This window comes from Pan troglodytes, chromosome 9 (genome assembly GCF_028858775.2).
Source record: "Pan troglodytes isolate AG18354 chromosome 9, NHGRI_mPanTro3-v2.0_pri, whole genome shotgun sequence".
Lineage (NCBI taxonomy): Eukaryota > Metazoa > Chordata > Mammalia > Primates > Hominidae > Pan > Pan troglodytes.
This window is the reverse complement of record NC_072407.2, coordinates 119,195,115-119,219,255: the sequence shown is the minus strand read 5'-3', so window position 1 is coordinate 119,219,255 and position 24,141 is coordinate 119,195,115. Positions and strand designations below refer to the sequence as shown.

Here is a 24,141-nt window from a genome sequence, read left to right as displayed (position 1 = left end):
GATGTCTTGGTTGGGAGATTTTTTAAATTACTGATTCAATCAAACTACTTGCTATTGGTCTGTTCAAGATTTCTATTTCTTCCTGGTTCAAGCCTGGGGGGTTGTGTGTTTCCAGGAATTTATCCAGTTCATCTAGGTTTTCTGGTTTGTGTACATATATGTGTTCACAGTAGTCTCAGATGATCTTTTCTATTTCCGTGGTATCAGTTATGGTATCTCCATTTTCATTTTTGACTAAGTTTATTTGAATCCTCTCACAGCTAATCTACCTAATGGTCTATTATTTTTGTTTATCGTTTCAAAGAAACAACTTTTAATTTTATTGATCCTTTGTATTTTTTGGTTTCAATTTTGTTTAGCTCTGTTCTTTGTTATTTCTTTTCTTCTGCTAGCTTTGGGTTTGGTTTCTTCCTGTTTTTTTAGTTCCTTGAGGTGTGATATTATTAGACTGTCAATTTGTGACCTGTCTTTTTGATGAAGGCATTTGGCACTATAAACTTCCCTCTTAGTATTGCTTTTGCTGTATCTGAGATTTTGATAACTTCTGTCACCGTTATCAATCATTTTTTAAAAATTTTAATTTCTATCTTGATTTCATTGTTAAAGATCATTCAGGACAGGTTGTTTAATTTCTAATTTCTATAGGTTTGAGAGTTCTTCTTCAAATTGATTTCTAGTTTTATACTGCTAGAGTCTGAGAAAACACTTAATATTATTTCTATTTTAAAAAATATTAAGACTTGTTTTGTAGCCTATCATATGGCCTATCTTGAAAATGTGCCACTAGGCCAGGTGCAGTGGCTCACACCTGTAATCTCAGTTGTTTCTGGAGGCTGAGGTGGGTGGATCACTTGAGGTCAGGAGTTCAAGACCAGCCTGGCCAACATGGCAAAACCCCGTCTCTACAAAAAAAAAATATTTACAAAAATTAGCCAGACATCATGGCGCCCATCTGTGTTCTACTTGGGAGGCTAAGGCAGAAGAACTGCTTGAACCCGGGAAGCGGAGGTTGCAGTGAGCTGAGATTGTGCCATTGCACTCTGGCCTGGGCAACAAGATTAAAACTCTGTCTCAAAAAAAAAAAAAAAAAGTCATGGCTGGGCACGGTCGCTCACGCCTGTAATCCCAGAACTTTGGGAGGCCAAGGTGGGCAGATAACCTAAGGTCAGGAGTTCGAGACTAGCCTGGCCCAACAGGGTGAAACCTCGTTTCTACTAAAAATACAAAAAAAAAATTAGCCGAGTGTGGTAGTGGGCACCTGTAATCCCAGCTACTCAGGAGGCTGAGGCAGGAGAACTTCTTGAACCCAGGAGGCGGAGGTTACAGTGAGCCAAGATTGTGCCATTGCATTCCAGCCTGGGCAACAAGAGCAAGTCTCCATCTCAAAAAAAAAAAAAAAAAAGAAGTCATTTGTTTTCCCAGTACTAGGGGCTTTCTCCTCTCTCCCCTTCATCTAGTAAGATAGCATATTGGCCCCAAATTCTAACTAACTACTCCTTTGAGTTACCCACCACTGAGTTCTTCCATGTGTATGAACATTGCACATGTAAATAAACTGTTTTTTCCTCCTGTTAATCTGTTATTTTGAAACTGTCCCTATAAACTGTATGAAATTCATCAGGGAAGAAGAGGGGGGAGAAACGAAAATAAACGAGGCTTGCAGCACATGCAGTGTTTATCATGAGGTCAGCTTGCTCTCTGACTAGCTACTTCACCAGTGTTTTGCGCCTGCTGCCTCAGAATCACATAGACCCTGCTACGAGATTAAAGTTCCCCTTAAGTGTTCTATAGACAACATGAACATTATAAAACATTAAGTTTTCCCTTTAAGATATCCTTTCAGATCCTGCATAGCAGTGAAATTATTGACATCAGCCTGTCTGAAGGACCCCACTGACGCCAGTTGGTCTGAAGGATCCCAGAGGAGCTGACTCACCAAAGAATGCAGTTTCCACTTCTTGATGATTTCATCCCCCGTATCCCAACCAATCAACGACCTCAATTTTCCAGCCCCTTACCTTCCACAATCCCCTTAAAACTTAAAATACCAGCCCATAACTCCTCAGGGGAAATGGATTTGAGGGTCTCCTCCCATGTCCTCACTCAATGCTCTGCAATCATTAAACTCTTTCTCTGCTGCAAACCCTGCTGTTTCAATGTAACTGATCTACTACTGCACAGTGGTCATATAAACTTGTTGGTTGTATAACATTTTGTCAGTTTAATTTTCGGGCCCTAATCTCTGAACATAAGAAGGTAGAGAAAAGGTTTCTCTTCCCCTATACAACATACAAAATATCCATTCAAAATTCAAGGTAAACAAATAGATTTTAATGTACTAGTATAAAAAAACTTCACAGCTTGCCAGGAATAAAACTAAAATAATAATAATAATAATAAAACAAATTTGAAAATAAAAGCAAAATGTTTATTGATGTGGTTTCAGATCCCACAATGCAACTTAACTTTAAGACACCAACACATCAAGTTTTGGCATAGTATCAAAGATGAATATCCACAATTATCTTTAAAAGCTATTAAAATACTCTTTGCTTTCCAACTACTTATCTGCATATCATCAGATTTTCTTTATATATTTCAACCAAAACAATATATTGCAATCAATTAAATATAGCAGATAAGTAAGCTTCTTCCATGAAAGAGATTTACAAAATGTAAACAGTATTATTATTCTAACTAAACTGATCTTTATCTGAAAAATATTTTTCATAGAAAATATGCTATTTAACACATAGGTTTATTATTTTAAAATAAATTAATGCATAAATATTAAATTTTTTCTCAGTTTTAATTTCTGGTTCAGTATATACTGATAGATAAAATCCATATAAACAAAACCTCTTTGAGGTCCTTGTTAATTATTAAGAGTTTAAAGGGGTCCTTAGACTAAAATGTTTCAGCACCTCTAATCTACTATACTCCCATCTCATCTCTACCCACATGGATAATTTTTAGCATCTAGTCATATTCCTTATTTTCTACCCTTTACAACAACCTTTGTGAACTCAATATCCATATTCATGATCCATTTGAGACTAAGACCTTGGAGTTCTTCCTCCTCCTAAACTTCATTCCTTGACAATTGCCTACCAGGAAAGCCATTTCTTTCTTTTTTTAAAAAACAAAAATTTTAAATTTTACTTTAAGTTCCGGAATACTAGTGCAGAATATGTAGGTTTGTTACATAGGTATACATGTGCCATGGTGGTTTGCTCCACCTATCAACCCGTCACCTAGGTTTTAAGCCCCGCATACATTAGCTATTTGTCCTAATGCTCTCCCTCCTCTTCCTCCCTACCCCCCCAACTGACCCTGGTGTGTGTTGTTCCCCTTTCTGTGGCCATGTGTTCTCACTGTTCAACTTCCACTTATGAGTAAGAACATGCGGTGTTTGGTTTTCTGGCAGCAAAGCCACCCCTTAAACCATATTAACACACGGATAGTCTACACTGAAAACCTCAAACTTTGGTCCAGGCAAGGTGGCTCAAGGTGGTGGTTGGTGGTTGTTTTTAGAGACAGGGTTTCACTGTGTTACCCAGGCTGGAGTACAGTGGCACAATCGTAAGCTCACTGGAGCCTCGAACTCATGGGCTCTAGTGATTCTCCTGCCTCAGCCTCCCAAGTAGCTACAGGCATATACCACCATGCCTGGCTACCAGCACTTTGGAAGGCCAAAGTAGGAGGATCACTTGAGCCCAGGAGTTCAAGACTAGCCTGGGCAACATGGCAAGACCCTCGCCTCTAAGAAAAATAAAAAGATTAACTGGGCACGGTGGTGTGCTCCTGCAGTCCTAGCTAATTGGGAGGCTGAGGTGGGAGGACTGCTTAAGCCCAGGAGGTAGAGGCTACAGTGAGCTATCATCACACTACAGCCTGTATGATGCAGCGAGACCCTGTCTCAAAACAAAATACAACAACAACAAAAAAACACCTCAAACTTTGTTCTGTCATTTTGTGACCACGACCTCCTTTCTAATCACCATTCCAACCCTTCACAAGGAATTAATGAGAACTGATCAACTCCTAGTACACTATCCAGGCCATTAGCTTCATTTCTAGCTCCTTTTCCGCTGATGTTTACTACACATACTAGCATGGATATCCTGCAAATACTTCAAATTTAACCTGTCCAGAACATAATTTAGGACTCTGCTTCTGCCTGAAATGGAGTACCAGGGACAGATTTATCCTGTGGCCCTAAAGAACTAAACAACTGGACAAAACATATGAAACAATGTTTTCAAACACTGGACAATAGGCAGCACAGGACTATGATCATTGAGAAAGGAATACACACGAAAGCAGCCCTACAATTGCTCCAGCTCACTGCCTGGAGGCAGTTTCCAGTCTGCAGCACAGGGACGGCAAATGCAAACAGAGCTGGCATTGTTGCTAAATAAGAGACAAAAACGGGTTCACAGAGGCCAAGGTGGCTAGAATTTTGAGGGCATAATACAAAGAGTAGGAGCTGTCTTCTTGGCCTTGTTAGGGTACAGAAAACGATACCCCAAAATACGATGCTTTGGTATGCTTTGTACTTTGAATTAAAGAAAACTGGCTGGGCAAAGTGACTCACACCTGTAATCCCAGCACTTTGGGAGGCTGAGGCAGGCGGATCACTTGAACACAGGAGTTTGAGACCAGCCTGGGCAACATGGCAAAAACCTGTCTCTACTAAAAATACAAAAATTAGCCAAGCGTGGTGGCACATACCTGTAATCCCATCTACTTGGGTGGCTGAGACAGGAGAATCACTTGAGCCCAAAAGGCAGGGGCTGCTACAGTGAGCCAAGATCACGCCACTGCACTCTAGCCTGGGGGACAGAGCCACATTCTGTCTCAAAAAAAAGAAAAAAGAAAACTGAGGCAAGATGTGGTGGCTCACACCTGTAATCCCAACACTTTGTGAGGCACAGGCAGGAGGACTGCTTGAGTCCAGGCATTTGAGTTGAGACCAGCCTGCGCAACACAGTGAGACCCTGTCTCTACAAAAAATAAAAATAAATTAGGCTGGGTGAGGTGGCTCATGCCTGTAATCCCAGCACTTTGGGAGGCCAAGGCGGGTGGATCACCTGAGGTCAGGAGTTCAAGACCAGCCTGACCAACATGGCAAAACCCTGTCTGTACTAAAAATACAAAAATTAGCCGGGTGTGGTAGTAGGCACCTGTAGTCCCAGCTACCGGGGGGGTGGGGGGTGGGGGGCTAAGGCAGACAGAACTGCTTGAACCCGGGAGGTGGAGGTTGCAGTGAGCCCACATCGTGCCACTGCACTCCAGCCTGGGTGACAGACAGAGACTCCATCTCAAAAAAATTAAAATAAGTAAATAAATTAGAGTGGTGTGGTGGCACATGCTTGTAGGCCCAGCTACTTGGGAGGCAAAGGTGGAAGGATCATCGCAGCCCAGGAGGTCAAGGCTGCAGTCAGCCGTGATCGTGCTACTATACTACAGCCTGGACAACAGAGCAACTGAGTAAGACCCTGACTCAAAAAAAAAAAAAAAAAAGAAAAGAAAAGAAAATTGAAAAGCCTCAGAAATAAGCCTCAGAACCAAGGTCTGTCTCCAACCTTCCCCCAAGCCCATCTCTCTGGTCCTCTTTCCAGAAGCACCAAGAGGGATTATCTTTGGAATTTCCTTATCTAAGAAAATTCTTATCTCTGCAAAAGAAATGCAACTGTCTTAAGATCCCCCACCTAGGAATCTCACCAAACAACAATGAAAGATTCACTACCAGAGAAGAGAAGAGACTGGAAGTCATCAACATGTCCAGGTAAGACTTTTCATTTATAGATGGTCCCTGACTTATGATGAGGTTACATCCGAATAAACCCATTGTAAATTGATTGGGTAAGTTGATTTTTGACTCATGATAGTTTCAACTTATGATGACATTTTCTGGACATAGCCCCATAGTAAGTCAAGGAGTACACAAAATGTGTACTGTTTTCCTAGTATCATAAAGTGGAAAAATCGTAAGTCAAACCACTGTAAGTTAGGGACATCTGTATGCTTCTGAGGACAGTTCAGACAGATTACCTGGGAGACAACAGGCATAAGACAACCTTTGTTAGGCCGAGCACAGTGGCTCCAGTGGCTCACGCCTGTAATCCCAGTACTTTGGGAGGCCGAGACGGGTGGATTGCTTGAGCTCAGGTGTTCGAGACCAGCCCGGGCAACATGGCAAAATCCCATCTCTACCCAAAACACAAAAATTAGCAGGGCGTGGTGGCACACACCTATTGTCCCAGCTACTCAGGAAGCTAAGGTGGGAGGATCACCTGAGCCTGGGGAGGTCGAGGCTGTGGTGAGCCATGATCATGCCACTGCACTCCAGGCTGGGTGACAGAGTGAGACCTTGTCTCAAAAAAAAGAAAGACAACTTTTGTTCACAGTGAAGTTCTGCCCCTCATCTTCCTGCCACCTCCCCCAAAGTTCAAAAGAACCTTGTCCCAGGCCATTGTTGTTTAGGTTCATTCTTTTTTTTCTTTTTTCTTTTTTATTTTTAGAGATGAATTCTAGCTACATTGCCTAGGCTGGTCTCAAACTCCTGGCCTCAAGCAATCCTCCTCCCTCAGACTCCCAGCTGCTGGGATTACAGGCATGAGCAACTGCACCCAGCATTTGGGCTCATTCTTATCCCCTGAAAATAATTTACTCTTATAACCTTCATCTCCCCTTCCCTGTTAAAGAAGGGTAGGTATATAAGCATCTGGACTTTATTGGGTTATCATTCTCCTGCAATTCCCCTGTGCTTACTATGCACATGAAATAAATTTTATATGCTTTTTTATCCTATTAATCTACCTTCTGTCAGTTAATTTTTAGTGAACTTTTAGAGGGCAAAGAGAACGCTTTCCCTCTTTAACCCTATAGCCTCTCAAACTTATGAATCATTGCCAAGAAGAAAAAGAGCGCTCTTCCATGTTCATGAATCAGAAGACTCAATATTGTTAAGATGTCAATTGTTCCCAAATTGATCTACAGATTCTATACAAACCCAATCAAATTCCAAGCAAGCTGTTTGTAAAAGCTGATAATTTGATTTCAAAATGTATATGAAAATAAAAAGTCTCTAGAATATTCAAAACAATTTTGGAAAAAACACCAAAGCTGGAAGATGCACTGATTTCAACATTTACTACACAGTTACAAGGAAAGACAAACAGATCGATGTAATGGAATAGACAGTAAAGAAACAGAGCCACACTTATGTGGTATAAGGGAAAATACAATTAAAAATAAGAGATTTAATTCTCCCTGTTGAAAATAATAAAAAAGACTCCCCCCGACCCCAATCTTGTCTTTCAAATTTTCTTTCACTCTCCTTTTCAAATATATGTAAATCTTTCTAAAGGCTAAAAATAGTCACACAAATCAGGAATGTTTCAAGGACCTGGGAGCCATCTTTTTGAAATGCAAACATCAAAGGAGACAGCTTCCCTATCTCCCAGTTCCCAGTAGGAAGGTAAGAGCCTAACTCTGAAGAGCACCTTGCTCCAATTTACAGAACCACCTCCTGTCAGAACAATATGACTAAGAACAGTTTGTTTCTCCTCCAGATAAAGCCAGTACAGGTGGTCTCCCCAATTACCATAATAAAGTTAGGACAAACTGTGTGTGACAAATGGTGCTGTCAAGTCCTCTTACTTGAGGACTAACAATTGTTTATCTTAAAAGTGTGTATTGTAAAGGGTTACCTTGGCTTGGCTACCTACATAAGGGAGTAAGATTCTATCAGTCTTTGCAATATCTCAGTGGATTTGTGATGTGCATCACATCTGATTTAATGTTTATTTAATAATAAAACTGTTGTATTTCTCTACCGCCTTAGTGAGAGGTTTTCTGGGATGCAAGAAGATTTGCATTTTTTAAATTGTATTTCCCCAACAGTGGTCATTTTATGTTCTACAGAAGTGCCAAGGTACCTCAAATGGGGAAAGGATAATCTTTTTAACAAATGGTGCTGGAACATGTATGTATATTTATAACCAAAAAAATAAGCCTTTTTTTTTTTTTCAGACATGATCTTGCTCTGTCGCCCAGGCTAGAATGCAGTGGTGCAATTTCAGCTCACTGCAACCTCCACCTCCTGGGTACAAGCAATCCTCCCACCTCAGCCTCCCAAGTAGCTGGTAGCTGGGACCACAGGCATGCACTACCACTCTCGGCTAATTTTCTTTTTTTCTTTTTTTTGTATTTTTTGTAGAGACGGGGGTTTCATTATGTTGCCCAAACTGGTCTCAAACTCCTCAGCTCAAGCAATCTACCCACCTCGGCCTCCCAAACTGCTGAAATTACAGGTGTGAGCCATTGCACCTGACCAAGAAAATGAACCCTGACCCTTACTTCATACCCGATTGAAAAATTAACTCAAAATAGATCATAGGTCTAAATGTAAAAGTTAAAACTATTAACCTCCAAGAAGAAGGTGATCTTGGGTTGGGCAAAGATTTCTTGGGCCACAAAATACATGAACCACAACAAAAACTGGCAAGCGAGACTTCATCAAAATTTTGCCTTTTGTGCTTCAAAAGACACTGTTACAAAAATGCAAGGGCAAGCCACAGACAGAAAAAAATACTGGTGAAATACATATCTGATAAAATCACTTATAGAGAATGTATAAAGAACGCCTATAATTCAATACTCTGGAGGCTGATATGAGAGCACTGTCTGAGCCCAAGAGTTTGAGATCAGCCTGGGCACCACAGCGAGTGCTGGGTTTACACGCATGAGCCACCATGTCTGGCCCCCGACCTTTTTTTTTTTTTTTTTGTGAGGCAGGAGAATTGCTTGAACCCAGGAGGCAGAGATTGCCGTGAGCCGAGATCGTGCCATTGCACTCCAGCCTGGGTGAAGAAGTGAGACTCTGTCTCAAAAAAAAAAAAAAAAAAAAAAAAGAAAAAGAAAAAGAAGAAAGAAAATAAATAAATTATCCAATATGAGAAATAGAACAAAAAAATTGCAAAGAAATGAAGAGAGCCTCAGTGAGCTGTCGGACAATATCAAAAGGTCTAACTCACATGACAGTGGAGTCCCAGGAGGAAAAAGGGGAATAGGGCAGAAAAAATATTTGAAAATTATGTCAGAAAATTTCATAAATTTGGCCAGGTGTGGTGACTCACACCTGTAATCCCAGCACTTTGGGAGGCCAACAAAGGCAAATCACTTAAGCCCAGGAATTCGAGACCAGCCTGGGCGACATGGCAAACCCCTGTCTCTGAAAAAAATACAAAAATTAGCCAGACATGGTGGTGCATGCCTGTGGTCCTAGCTACTTGGGAGGCTGAGGTGGGAAGATCGCTTAAGCCTGGAAGGCAGAGGTTGCAGTGAGCCAAGATTGCACCACTGCACTCCAGCCTGGGTGACAGAGTGAGACCCTGTCTCAAATTTAAAAAGAAAGAAAGAAAGAAAGAAAATTTCATAAGTTTGGTGAAGGACGTAACTTTATAGATCAAGAAACTCAGAAAACTCCAAACAGGAAAAGTACAAAGAAAACAGCATGTGGGCAAATCAAAGTCAAACTGCTGAAAACTAAAGATAAGTGGAAAATCTTGAAATAAACTACAGAAAAAAAATGACACAATACACAGAGGGAAAGAGAATGTGAATTGTCCCTGACTTCTCATTACAAACAGGAGCCATAATTATAATACCTTTAACTGGGTAAATGAATTGTGAAATATTCATACAATAGACTACTGCTCAGCATTAAAAAGGAATAAACTATTGATATCTACCACCTCATGGATGAATCTCAAAAATATACTGAGTAAAAGAAGCCAGATACAAATCTTTAGAAAAGATAAGTGTAATCTATAGTGGCAGACACAGCTCAGTGTTTACTTAGGAACGGCAGAATGAGAGAGCAGTGACTGAAAATGAATACAGGGAGCATTGTAGAGCAATAGGTATGTGCTATACCTTGTCTGTGTTGGTGTTTACATGCATAATTAATATGTCAAAACTCATCAAAATGTACACTCAAAATAAGTATGTTTTTGTATACAAATTATATCTCAAAGAAGTTGATTTTTTAAAAAAACTGAGATGGCCAGGCGCGGTGGCTCACGCCTGTAATCCCAACACTTTGGGAGGCCAAGGCGAGTGGATCACCTGAGGTCAGGAGTTTGAGACCAGCCTGGCCAACATGGTGAAACCCTATTTCTACTAAAAATACCAAAAATCAGCTGGGCATAGTAGTGGGGGCCTGTAATCCCAGCTACTCAGGAGACTGAGACAGGAGAATGGCTTGAACCCTGGAGGCAGAGGTTGCAGTGAGCCCAGATCACGCCACTGCACTCCAGCCTGGGCAACAAGAATGAAACTCTGTCTCAAAAAAAGAAAAAAAAAAAAGACAACTAAGAGATAATTCTAAGTTTCTACAATTATGACTCTAAAAAATTTCCAGGTACTTTATCCAAGAAAATTATAAATCTTTCTGAATCCACTGGCACGTAGTCTTTTTTTATGATGTCCATTGCCAGTGAATTAGAGAAGCAGATGGGGAAGGAAGAAGACGACCAAATTAAAATGGAATTCTAAAGAACATCCAATTAATTTTCAATTTACATAGTAAAAGTATAGACTTAATCCAATCAAATCAATAATTACATTAAATATAAATGAACTAAAGGCTCTAATTAAAAGGCAGCTTATCAGGCTAGATTAAGAGGACCAATTTTTTTTTTTTTTTTGAGATAGAGTCTCACTCTGTTGCCCAAGCTGGAGTGCAGTGGCGTGATCTAGGCTCACTGCAACCTCTGCCTCCTGGGTTTAAGCAATTCTCCTGCCTCAGCCTCCCCAAGTAGCTGGGAGTACAGACACATGCCACCACGCCCAGCTAATTTTTTTTTTTTTTTTAGTAGAGACGAGGTTTCACCATGTTGGCCAGGCTGGTCTTGAACTCTTGACCTCGGGTGATCCGCCCACCTTGGCTTCCCAAAGTGCTGAGATTACAGTCATGAATCACCTAAGAGGACCCAATTATAGGCTGTCTACAAAGCATACAGAAACATAGAAAGGCTGAAGGGGAAAGGATTGAAAAACATATACCATGTAAAAAGTAAGTATAAGACAAATGCAGTGTCTATAGCAATATCACATAAAGTAAACTGTAATATAAAGAGTATGACTAAGATAAAGAGGGACATTTCATAATGACAAAATAGCCAACTTATCAATGTTGGGGCTCAGGGCACTCCACCCCAAAATACAACTTAAAACAATTTTTTTAATTTTTAATTTTTGTGGGTACATAGTAGGTGTATCCAAAATACAACTTTAGGAGACCAGAATATGTCATTCCAAAATATACCCCTTTGACATACTAATTATTTCAAGATGAGTATATTGAGAAACTGCAGATATAGGAATAGCTCTGAAAACTTTCCCTTCTGTAAAGAAAATCTGCCATCTCTAAAACAATTTTCTTTTTTTTTTGAGACGGAGTCTGGCTCAGTCGCCCAGGCTGGAGTGCAGTGGTGCGATCTCGGCTCACTGCAAGCTCCGCCTCCCGGGTTCACGCCATTCTCCTGCCTCAGCCTCCCAAATAGCTGGGACCACAGGCGCCCGCCACCACGCCCGGCTAATTTTTTTGTATTTTTAGTAGAGACGGGGTTTCACCGTGTTAGCCAGGATGGTCTCGATCTCCTGACCGCGTGATCCGCCCGCCTCGGCCTCCCAAAGTGCTGGGATTACAGGCGTGAGCCACCGTGCCCAGCCCCAAAACAATTTTCATCAGTAAAAGTAAGTCTACCAAGAAGAGAGCTGCTCCAATACCACTTATCACCTGAAAAATATTTTTTTAAAAATTGTACTCTTGTGCCTTGAGACAGCTCTATTCTAAAGACAGTCCTCCTAAACTGAAGGAGACTGCTGTGTGTCCTGCCAGACTACCTTGTTAGAACTGAGCACAGGGGGACCAAAAAAGCAGAGGGGAGTAGAAAAAGCATAGGCCAGGACAATTACAGAGATTTTTACCTATATAACAAGGCAATTTGTATTCACCATATGTTTCTTCCCCTCGCTTACCCATAATTTGTTTCTGCCACCCCCTAGAAGTCCCAAGCCTCTCTTCCTTTCTATAGCTCAAGCTGCTACATAAGTGTCAATCATCTGGCCCTTTAATCTGATATTTTTGTGGGACTCCTATGTATGCACGCATGCACACATAATTAAAAATTTTTTTCTGCTGGGTGCGGTGGCTCACGCCTGTAATCCCAGCATTTTGGGAGGCCAAGGCGGGTGGATCATGAGGTCAGGAGTTCAAGACCAGCCTGGCCAACATGGTGAAACCCCATCTCTACTAAAAATACAAAAATTAGCCGGGCATGGTGGCGCGTGCCTGTAATCCCAGCCACTTGCGGGGCTGAGGCAGGAGAATCGCTTGCACCCAGTAGGCGGAGGTTGCAGTGAGCCGAGACTGCACCACTGCACTCCAGCCTGGAGACACAGCGAGACTCCATCTCAAAAAAAAAAAAAAAAAAGTTTTTTTTTCTCCTGTTAATCTGTCTCATGTAAACTAAATTAATGACCCAGCTAAAGAACTTAGGGAAACCATTTTTCCCTCCCCTATAACAACAATCATAAATGTATGTGTATCTAACAATACAGTTTCAAAATATAAGAAACAAAAACTGACTGAATAAAAAGGAAAAAAAAAAGTGGCTGGGCGTAGTGGCTCACACCTGTAATCTCAACACTTTGGGAGGCTGAGGCAAGTGGAGTGCTTGAGCCCAGGAGTTCAAGACCAGCCTGGGCCACATGGTGAAACTCCGTCTCTATGAAAAATACAAAAATTAGCCAGGTGTGGTAGCGCACAGCTGTAGTCACAGCTTCTCACGAGGCTGAGGTGGGAGAATTGTGTGAACCCAGGTTGAAGCTGCAGTGAGCCATGATTGTGCCACTGCACTTCAACCTGGGTGGCAGAGCAACACTCTGTCTCAAAAACAAAAAAAGAAAAGAAAAGAGCTATAATCATAGAGATTTTAACATCCCTCTGGCCTAAGTAACTGATATAACTAAATTTTAAAAATTAAACACACACACACACACACACACACACACAACGTTCCTCAATAAACACAGACAAAGGGCCAGGCATGGTAGCTCACGCTTGTAATCTCAGCACTTAGGGAGGCCAAGGCAGGAGGATCACTTGCGGCCAGGAGTTCAAGATCAACCTAGACAATATAGCAAGACCCTGTATCTACAAAAAATTTTTAAAAATTAGCCAGGCATGGTGGCACATGCCTGTAGTCCCAGTTACTTGGGAGGCTGAGGTGAGAGGATCACTTGAGCCCATGAGTTTGAGGCTCCAGTGAGCTATGACATATCACTGCATCCCAGCCTGGGCAACAGAGCAAGACCCCAACTCAAAAACCCAACAGGCCAGGTGCAGTGGCTCAAGCCTGTAATCCCAGCACTTTGGGAGGCCGAGGCGGGCGGATCACGAAGTCAGGAGTTCGAGACCATCCTGGCCAACATGGTGAAACCCTGTCACTACTAAAAATACAAAAAAATTAGCCGGGCGTGGTGGCGGGTGCCTGTAGTCCCAGCTACTCAGGAGGCTGAGGCAGGAGAATGGTGTGAACCTGGGAGGCGGAGCTTGCAGGGAGGCGGAGCTTGCAGTGAGCCAAGATTGCGCCACTGCACTCCAGCCTGGGGGACGGAGCCAGACTCCTATCTCAAAAAAAAAAAAAAGAAAAACCAAACAAACTGAAAAAAAAAAAACAGACACAAATTTGGCAACATATAAAAACAATGTCTTGTCCATGTAGGGTTTATCTCACAAATGGAAGGTTGGTTTAACATTTGAAAAAATAAATCAATGGGCCAGGTGTGGTGGCTCACACCTGTAATCCCAGCACTTTGGGAGGCTGAGCCAGGCAGACGGCTTGAGGTCAGGAGATCGAGACCAGCCTGGCCAACATGGCGAAACCTCGTCTCTACTAAAAATACAAAAATTAGCTGGGCATGGTGGCAGGCACCAGTAATCCCAGCTACTCGGGAGTCTGAGGCAGGAAAATTGCTTGAACCCAGGAGGCGGAGGCTGCAGTTAGCCGAGACTATGCCACGGCACTCCATCCTGGGCGACAGAGGGAGACTCTGTCACACTCACACAAAAATTAATTAAATAAAATAAAGTAATACACTGTATTGACATAATAAAGGAAAAAAATCATTTGATAATTTTTTTGAGATGGAGTCTTGCTCTGTTGCCCAAGCTGAAGTGCAGTGGCGTGATCTCAGCTCACTGCAACCTTCGCCTTCCAGGTTCAAGAGATTCTCCAGGCTCAGCCTCCTGAGTAGCTGGGTTTACAGGCGCCTGCCACCATGCCTGGCTAATTTTTATATTTTTGGTAGAGATGGGATTTCACCATGTTGGCCAGGTTGGTCTCCAACTCCTGACCTCATGATCCACCCGCCTCGGCCTCCCAAAGTGCTGGGATTACAGGCATGAGCCACTGAGCCCAGCCAATAATTTATAAATATGCAGAAAAAGCATTTGACAAAATGAAGTACCCATTCATTTTAATAAGTCTCAGATAATTAGAAATAGAATGTAACTTCTTCTATTTGACAAAAGGCATACACAAAAAACCTATAGTCAGCATCAAACTTAATGGTAAAATATTAAAGACTTATCTTCTAAGAGCAGGAACAAGGCAAAGATATCCACTTTACCACTTCTATTCAATATTGTACTGGAGGTCCTAGCCAGTGCAATAATATTTATAAGAAATAAAAGGTTTAAGGGTTTGAAAGGAAGATAAAACTGTGTGTACTCAGAGATACCATGACTGTTTATGTAGAAAATCTTGGCCGGGCGAGGTGGCTCACGCCTGTAATCCCAACACTTTGGGACGCCAAGGCAGGCGGATCATCTGAGGTCGGGAGTTCGAGACCAGCCTGACCAACATGGAGAAACCCCGTCTCTACAAAAAATACAAAATTAGCCGAGCGTGGTGGTGCATGCCTGTAATCCCAGCTACTCGGAAGGCTGAGGCAGGAGAATTGCTTGAACCTGGGAGGCGGAGGTTGCAGTGAGCTGAGATCACGCCTTTGCAGTGCAGCCTGGACAACAAGAGCAAAACTCTGTCTCAAAAAAAAAAAAGAAAAAGAAAATCTTGAAGAATATACAAAACAACTAATACACTGATACAGAAATTTAGCAAAATAGCAGGTACAAGGCCAAAAACAAAAATAAGTTGTACTTAACAGCAATTAAAAATTTTAAAAAATTCTTAATTTCATTTACAATAGCATCAAAGAACATAAAATATTTAGGAATAAGTTTAAAGAAAAATGTGCAAGATCTGTACACTGAAAACAATAAAATGTTGCTGAGATAAAGACCTAAATCAACAAAAAGATATTTCATATTTATGAATTAGAAGATTTAATATTGTTAAGATGTCAATTTTTCCCAAGTTGATATATGTTCCTACCAGTTTTATCTTTTTTTGTAGAAACTGGCAAACTGATTCTAAAATACATGAGGCCAGGTACGGTGGCTCACGCCTGTAATCCCAGCATTTCGGGAGGTTGAGGCGGGCCGACTGCTTGAGTCTAGGAGTTCAAGACCAGCCTGGACAACATGGCGAAACCTTGTCTCTACAAAAAAGACAAAAAATTAGCTAGGTGTGGTAACGAGCATCTGTAGTCCCAGCTACTGCGAAGGCTGAGATGAGAGGATTGCTTGAGCCCAGGAGGTCGAGGCCACAGTGAGCCGTGATCATGCCACTGCACTCCAGCCTTGAGACACTGTCTCAGAAAAATAAAAAATAAGTACATGAACATGCTGAGAACCTAGAATATGCAAAGGACCTAGAATGTCTTGAAAAAAAGTAGAAGACCTTGTATTATCTGATTTCATGACTTATGATAAAGATATAATAATCACAACAGTGTGAATTTTTCTTTTTTTCGAGACAGAGTTTCACTCTGTCACCAGGCTGGAGTGCAATGGCGCGATCTCGGCTCACTGCAACCTCCGCCTTCCAGGTTCAAGGGATTCTCCTGCCTCAGCCTCCCTAGTAGCTGGGATTACAGGCATGCGCCACCATGCCCGGCTAATTTTGTATTTTTAGTAGAGACGGAGTTTCTCCATGTTGGTCAGGCTGGTCTCAAACTCCTGACCTCAGGTGATCCACCTGCCTCAGCCTCCCAAAGTGCTGGGATTACAGGCATGAGCCACCGCGCCAGGCCTGAATTTTTTATTTATACAAATTATTTAGCAAAAAAAATTTAATAAAGAAATAGAGATCGGCTGGGCGCAGTGGCTCATGCCTGTAATCCCAGCACTTTGGGAGGCCGAGGCAGGTGGATCACCCGAGGTCGGGAGTTCGAGACCAGCCTGACCAACATGGAGAAACCCCGTCTCTACTAAAAATACAAAATTAGCCGGGAGTGGTGGCGCATGCCTGCAACCCCAGCTACTCGGGAGGCTAAGGAAGGAGAACCGCTTGAACCTGGGAGGTGGAGGTTGCAGTCAGCCAAGATCGCGCCATTATTGCACTCCAGCCTGGGCAACAAGAGTGAAACTCCGTCTCAAATAAAAAAGGAAAAAGAAAAAAAAAAAAAAGAAATAGAGACTAGGTCTCACTGTGTCGCCCAGGCTGGTCTCAAACTCTTGATTTCAAGTGATTTGACCTCCCAAAGTGCTGGGATTACAGGCATGAGCCACCATGCCCAGCAGACAGTGTAATGTAGTATATAGACAAGTATATCAACACAATAGAATAGTATTCAGAATTACACCTACTATTCATACAAGTGACTCATACCGTCATTTGGTTTTTGGCAAAAGTGCCAAGCAATCAAATAGGGAAAGGAAAGTCTTTTCGATAAATGGTGCTGGAACAACTGGATATCTACATGGAAAAAATGAACCTCAACCTTTACTTCTCACCATACACAAAAATTAATTTGAAGAGTGTGGTGGTACATGGCTGTAGTCCCAGCTACTTGGGAGGCTGAGACAGAAGGATTGCTTGAGGCCAGGAGTTCAAGGCTACAGTGAGCTATGACTGCACCTGTGAATAGCCACTGCACTCCAACCTGGGCATCATAGTGAGACCTAGTCTATAAAAAAACAAACATACATTCCAATGTTGTGCCTCCCAGGGGAGAAAAAAAAAAATCAAAGAATTTAAAATGGATCAGAGACATGAATATAAAAGTTAAAATGATAAAGCGTCCATAACAAAATACAGGAGAACATCTTTGCTACTTCAGGGTGGGCAAAGGTAACTTAGAGGAGACAGAGAAAGCACTAACTATAATAGAAAAGTTTTAATGAATTAGACATTATTTCATCAAAAATGCAATTAAAAAGTAAACAGTCATGTAAGAGGGCAGAAGAAAATTTTTACACAACATATATTCAAAGGACTTATATTCAAAATACAAAAAGAACTTCTACTACACAACAATAAAAACTCAAAAACTCAACCCCCCAAGAAAAGGGATAAAAAAGTTAGACACTTCCCAAAATAAAATATACAAACGGCCAATAAGCAAGTAGAAAAAGAGATACCATCATTAGTCATTAGGGATATTAAAACCACAATGATTCAAACCATCTGCAATCTCTAAAAAATAAAAAACACACACAATGAAATACCACTATGCAAGCCCTTGAATAGCAAAGATGTGAAGCAACCAGAACTCTCATATATGGTTGACAGAGTGTAAAATGGTATATGCAATTTGGAAGCATATCTGGCCATTTCTTATAAAACTGTTCATACATCTACCCTACAACCCAGCAGATTATGCTAGGAATCTACCTAAGAGAAATAAAAGAATATGTTTGAAGTCTTTATGACTTGCACTTGAGTGTTCATAGCAGCTTTATTCATTAACAGTCAAAATCTGGAAACTACTACATGATCATCAACAGCAGAATGAATAAACAAACTCCAATACATTAGTAAGAGGAGCACTATTCAACAATAAAGCTGGGCACAGTAGCTCACGCCTATAATCCCAGCACTTTGGGAGGCCGAGGCAGGCAGCTCACTTGAGGTCAGGAGTTTGAGACCAGCCTGGGCAACATGGCAAAACCCTGTCTCTACTAAAAATACAAAAATTAGCTGGGCATGATCGTGCACATCTGTAATCCCAGCTATTCAAAAGGCTGAGGTGGAAAAATTGCTCAAACCCGGCAGGCGGAGGTTGCAGTGAGCCAAGATCATGTCACTGCACTCCAGCTTGGACGACAGAGTGAAACTCATTCTCAAAAATAAATAAATAAAATAAAATAAACACAGTAAAAACGGACAACATGAATATTAAAAGCATTCTGCCGAAAGAAATAATTCTGATACAAAAGAGTACACTGTGTAAGATTGATTCCATTTATGTGAAGCACTGGAACATGCAGAACTAAACTATGGTAAAAAACCACAACAATGGTTGGTTTGGGGAGAGTGGGGGCAGGGACTGACTGAGAAGGCACAAAAGTGAACTTTCAGGTTTAACAGTAATGTATTTTATATATCTTGATGGGGTCTGAATTACACAAGTGCATACATTTGTCAAAACTCACTGAATGGTTCCCTTAAGATTTATGTATTTTTCAACCAGTGGACTTGCTAAGTGAAAAAAGAAAAAAAAAAAAAGATTTGTATATTTAACTGCATATACATTTTATTACCCAAAAATGCAAATAAATAATATTAAACTCTAATTAATTATGTACATGTATATATGTTCAGGGGCAAAGTTACTGATGACTGCAACTTATTCTGATATGCAATGAAAAAATAAGACCTCAGATAAAAAAAAAAGAAAGAAAAAATAAGACCTCGTGTGGTGTCTCCTCTGAACGAAAAAGAAAAGACGGGGCTGGGCGTGGTGGCTCACGCCTGTAAATCCCAGCACTTTGGGAGGCCGAGTGGGTGGATCATGACGTCAAGAGATTGAGACCATCCTGGCCAACATGGTGAAACCCCATCTCTACTAAAAATACAAAAATCAGCTGGGTGTGGTGGCATGCACCTGTAGTCCCTGCTACTAGGGAGGCTGAGGCAGGAGAATTGCTTGAACCTGGAAGGCAAAGGTTGCAGTGAGCACTCCAGCCTGGCGACAGAGCGAGACTCTGTCTCAAAAAAAGAAAAAGAAAAGACAGATTGATGAATAGATAGAGGCATGACAGATGGAAAGGCTGACAAAAACAACTGTAGTAGAATATTAATTGTTGAATCCAGGTGGTCAGTGTTAATGTACAATACTTTCAGCTTCTCTCAATGTTTGAAAATTTTCATAACAAAATATTAGGGGAGAAGTAAATCCAGTAATTTAATTCCTTTGCCTAAAAATCCCAGTTGATTACTGAATAGCATCACAACACTCAACAATTACCAATTAGTATTATTCAGACTTGGTTCTCATTTATTTCCCTGCAGATTCTAATACTATTAAGCATCCTCTTCCTTTGGAAAATGTATACTACTATTCTAAACTATTTCCCTTTCTTTCTCTCATTATTCTTTTTGTCTTTCCTACTTACTTCTACTCCCAAACTGTAAGTATAACTCAGAGTGTAGTACTAAGCCCTTCTCTATTTTCCCACCAAAAATTCCCTTCCATTGTAACTATCGTCTCTATGTTGTCAACTCTCAATCAAGACAGAGCATCTCTTCTACATTCAAGTCTCTCATTTCCAATGACCTACTGAGTACTTGAATGTCCCATATCATCAAATGCATGACTTCACCCTCAAAATTGAGAACAAGAATTCCAACAGTGATGTTATTTTTTACTTTTTCTGTTTTGTTTCTCAAAATAATCAGACAATTCTTCCTGAATCCATTTCTTCTCCATTTCATTTCATTCCACCACTAGTCTGATAATGATTTTTTTTTTTTTTTTTTGAGACAGGATCTCACTCTGTTGCCCAGGCTGGAGTGCAGTGGCACAGTCATGGCTCATTACAACCTTGACCTTCTGAGCTCAAGCAATCCTCCCACCTCTGCCCCCCAAGTAGTGGGACTACAGGCACACACCAACATGCCCAGCTAATTTCTGTATTTTTTGTAGAGATGGGATTTCGCCATGTTGCCCAGGCTGGTCTCGAACTCCTGGGCTCAAGTAATCCTCCTACTTTGGCCTCCCAAAGAGCTGGGATTATAGGCATGTGAGCCACTGCGGCAGGCCATAATGATTCTTATAATTATACTCACTTTATTGCAAAGAGTGTACTGGCTGATGTCCCAGTCTCTGTCTCTCCCTACAATTCATCCTGAATATTTCTAAAAGATCTTTAATTATGTATCTCTTATTTGTGTAACTTTTATTATTTCCCATATCTAGAAGATATTACTATATACTAAGCAGAAAAAGTGAAATGTGTTACTTGCTGTGGTAGCAAGTCTCCAAAGATGAGCCCCTCCCAATGAACCAAGCCTCCTAGTGATCACATTCTGTGTAGTCCTTTCCCACACAAATCTGGGTTAGTCTTGTGACTCATATTGACCAACAGAATGTCACAGAACTAGCACTGTACTGGTTCAAAATCTAAGCCTTAAGAGAGCCTGGCAGCTTCTGCTTTGGAACTCAGAGCTCTGGGCTACCATGTAAGAAATCTGGCTCATCTGCTGGAAAGACCACCTGGAGAGGGAAAAGCCCCGAGACTATATGGCAAGAGTGAGAATGAGAAAGGCATGGCATCCCAATGTTCCAGCTGAGCTCAGCTTTCCAGGAGTCCCCCACAATGTGCCAGGGAGATGAATGAAGCCATCCTGGATATCCTAGCCCCAGCCACAACCTGACCGGAGCCACATGAATGACTCCAAACAAGGCCAACAGAACCATCCATCTGAGAAGCAATCCACCCAAAGAATTGTGAGAAATAATAAAATACTATTGTTTCAAGATATTAACTTTTACAGTGGTATTTTTACACAGTGACAGCTAATCAAAACAGTTGTCCTCAAGAAGCTAACTATATAATGGTGGAAGCAGTTAAGTAAACAAAAAAGGCCACGAAGAAGTGTTATGATAGCAGTATACACAACATGCTAGGTGAGTGAAGAGGAGGATTAGCTATATTAGTCAGTCAGGGTGTGTAAAGGGGAGGGAGGGAGAGTGTCTGGGAAAGCTTTCTAGAGCAGGTGGCACAGGCTGAGTTTTAAGTACGTTCAGAATACTGCATATAGTAGTTAGGTATAAACCAGCACGGTTGTGTGGGCAAGTAATAAGGTCATACCTAGAGACATAAATGTGGAAGAGGTAACTGAAGGCCTCTTATACTAAGTAAAGGGTTAAAACTTTACCCTAAATACTATACAGAACTATGAAAAAATTTAAGCAGGGAAATGACATTATCAGATTTGTATCTTGGAATGATTTCAATGGTAGCAGTGAATTAGACAATGAGAAAGGAGGCAGGCAGGAAGCAAAGAAAGTTTAGGAGCCCACCTCGGTACTCTACGAAAACTAAAGAGAACTTGACAGTGACAGAGAGAAAGAATAATTAATACTAAGAATATACAAGAGGCTGGGTGTAGTGGCTCATTCCTATAATCCCAGCACTTTGGGAGGCTGAGGTGGGAGGATCACTTGAGCCCAGGGGTTCAAGACCAGCCTGGGCAACAGAGTTGAGACCCTGTCTCTACGAAGAAAAAAAAATTAAAGAATAGAAACAAGAAATTATATTGAATATTGACAATGAAATTGTAAAAAGAATAAAAATAAGAGCACCTACAAGACATAGTAAAGTGGATGTGATGCAAAGGGCTAAGAGGGGAATTTAGGATGGCCCCAGTATTCAGCTTACACACTAGAGGAAAAAGTGGAGTCATCTATGGAGAAATAGCAGAAGCAAAAGGGAGTGGGATGCACACACAGGTAGAATTATAGACTCAGATACAAGGACAGGAAGAAAGGAAGAATGCCTCTGCTGATGGTTAGAAAACTGAGGGAAGTTTCCATTGATGACACCTTGTTTCTGAGAAATAAAAGACAAGATCATCTGCTAAGGGTAAGAAGAGAAATGGTGGAGACAGGAAGTTTAGAAAGAGAGATTTAAATTTGGGATAGACCTCTGAGGAAGAGGAGTTCAAGACTAGCCTGGCCAACATGGTGAAACCTTGTCTCTACTAAAAATACATCTGAGGATCCAGGTGATGCTGTAAGTCATAAATGTATTCTGGCCCCAAGACACACAGTTGTGTGATTTTCTCCAGCAGCACTCAACAGCCCAGGTCTAAGAATGAAGAGGTGGGCTAGGCGCAGTGGCTCAAGCCTATAATCTGAGCACTTTGGGAGGCCGAGGCAGGTGGATCACTTGAGGTCAGAAGTTCAAAACCATCCTGGCCAACAATGATGAAACCCCGTCTCTAATAAAAATATAAAAAATTAGCCAGGCATGGTGGTGGGTGCCTGTAATCCCAGCTACTCAGGAGGCTGAGGCAGGAGAATCACTTGAATCCAGGAGGCGGAGGTTGCAGTGAGCTGAGATCGTGCCACTGGACTCCAGCCTGGGTGACAGAGCAAGACTCTGTCTCAAAAAAAAAAAAAAAAAAAAGAAGAAGAAGAAGAAGAACGAAGAGGTCAGGTGGCTGACTTGACTCAGGACTGGAGTACTACAGGAAAATAAAATGAAAAGAACAAGGCACCAAGAGAACTGATGGTAATGGTAAGCAAGTAAATCCAGTAACAGACCATAAATCTAGGCTGGCTATGGAAAGAAATACTTCCAGGGAGTTGACAGACTCAAAGGAAATGCAGTGAGGGGTCACTGAACAAGAAAGAGATCTTGATATGGTCAAAGGGTAAATTTATTGGGAATAAGACAAAGTCAGAAGGACTGGCCAGGCACAATGGCTCATGCCTGTAATCCCAGCACTTTGGGAGGCCAAGGCAGGTGGATCACCTGACGTCAGGAATTCGAGACCAACCTGGTCAACATAGTGAAACCCCATCCCTACTAAAAATACAAAAATTAGCTGGGTGTGGTGGCAGGTGCCTGTAATCCCAACTACTCAGGAGGCTGCGACAGGAGAATCACTTGAACCTGGGAGGCAGAGACTGCAGTGAGACGAGATCACGCTATTGCACTCCAGCCTAGGTGACAAGAGTGAAACTCTGTCTCAAAAAAAAAAAAAAAGAAGGACTGAAACCTATGGTCAAAATATGGGATGTTGCAACAGCCTAGCTTACTGTTTTCCACCTAAGGAATACTAGATTTGTTGATTGCTATGCAAGCTATTAGGACTTCAAAGCATACCTCTTAAGTAGTTAAATACAACAGCACTTGGTGAAATCTTCCAAAACAAATCCTCTTGCACCTGACAATTTTATTTTTTGAGACAGCGTCTTGCTCTATCACCCAGGCTGGAGTACAGTGGTGCAATCACAGCTCACTGCAATCTTGAACTCCTAGGATCAACGATCCTCCTGCTTCAGCCTCCCCAGTAGGTGGGACTACAGGCATGTACCACTATGCCCGGCAAATTTCTTTACTTCTAGCAGAGATGAGGTCTCACTATATTACCCAGGCTGGTCCCAAACTCCTGACCTCAAGCGATCCTCCCACCTCAGCCTTCCGAAAGGGCTAGGATTACATGTGTGAACTACCTTGCCTGGCCTCAATTTTAATTTAGCATGCACTCTGTTTTTTTTTTTCTTTGAGATGGAGTCTTGCTCTGTCACCCAAGCTGGAGTTCAGTGGCGAGACCTCAGCTCACTGCAACCTCCACCTCCCGGGTTTAAGCAATTCTTGTGTCTCAGCCTCCCAAGTAGTTGGGACTACAGGCGGCCACTACCACACCTGGCTAATTTTTTTAAGTACAGATGGGGTTTCGCCATGTTGGCCAGGCTGGTCTCCAGCTCCTGACCTCAGGTGATCTGCCCGACTCGGCCTCCCAAAGTGCTGGGATTATAGGCACAAGCCACTGCGCCCAGCCAACAGACTCTTATATTACACCCAGAGTAATGCTTCCAATGAATAACTCCCTTAATCTGCTACTTACCTATCCTATGAATTGATCAGGCAAGTTCAGAGAATTTTTTTTAAAGAAGAAAAATATTGCTTGATATTGCAGTTTTTATGCTCCTTGTCCAAAGCTACATCCATGAAAATATAAATCAATTATGTCTTTTAAAACA

The 24,141-nt window shown here is 41.6% G+C and overlaps 1 protein-coding gene and 1 non-coding gene across 3 annotated transcripts in view; both read right to left on the bottom strand.

The window, feature by feature from the left end:
• RNF214 (ring finger protein 214) overlaps nucleotides 1-24,141 on the bottom strand; it is a 54,235-nt gene that overhangs the window by 9,711 nt on the left and 20,383 nt on the right. The window lies entirely within an intron of this gene.
• LOC112204908 (small Cajal body-specific RNA 11) lies at nucleotides 11,834-11,987 on the bottom strand. The gene has a single exon (XR_002938654.1). It is a non-coding gene; the product is annotated as a small Cajal body-specific RNA 11 (non-coding RNA).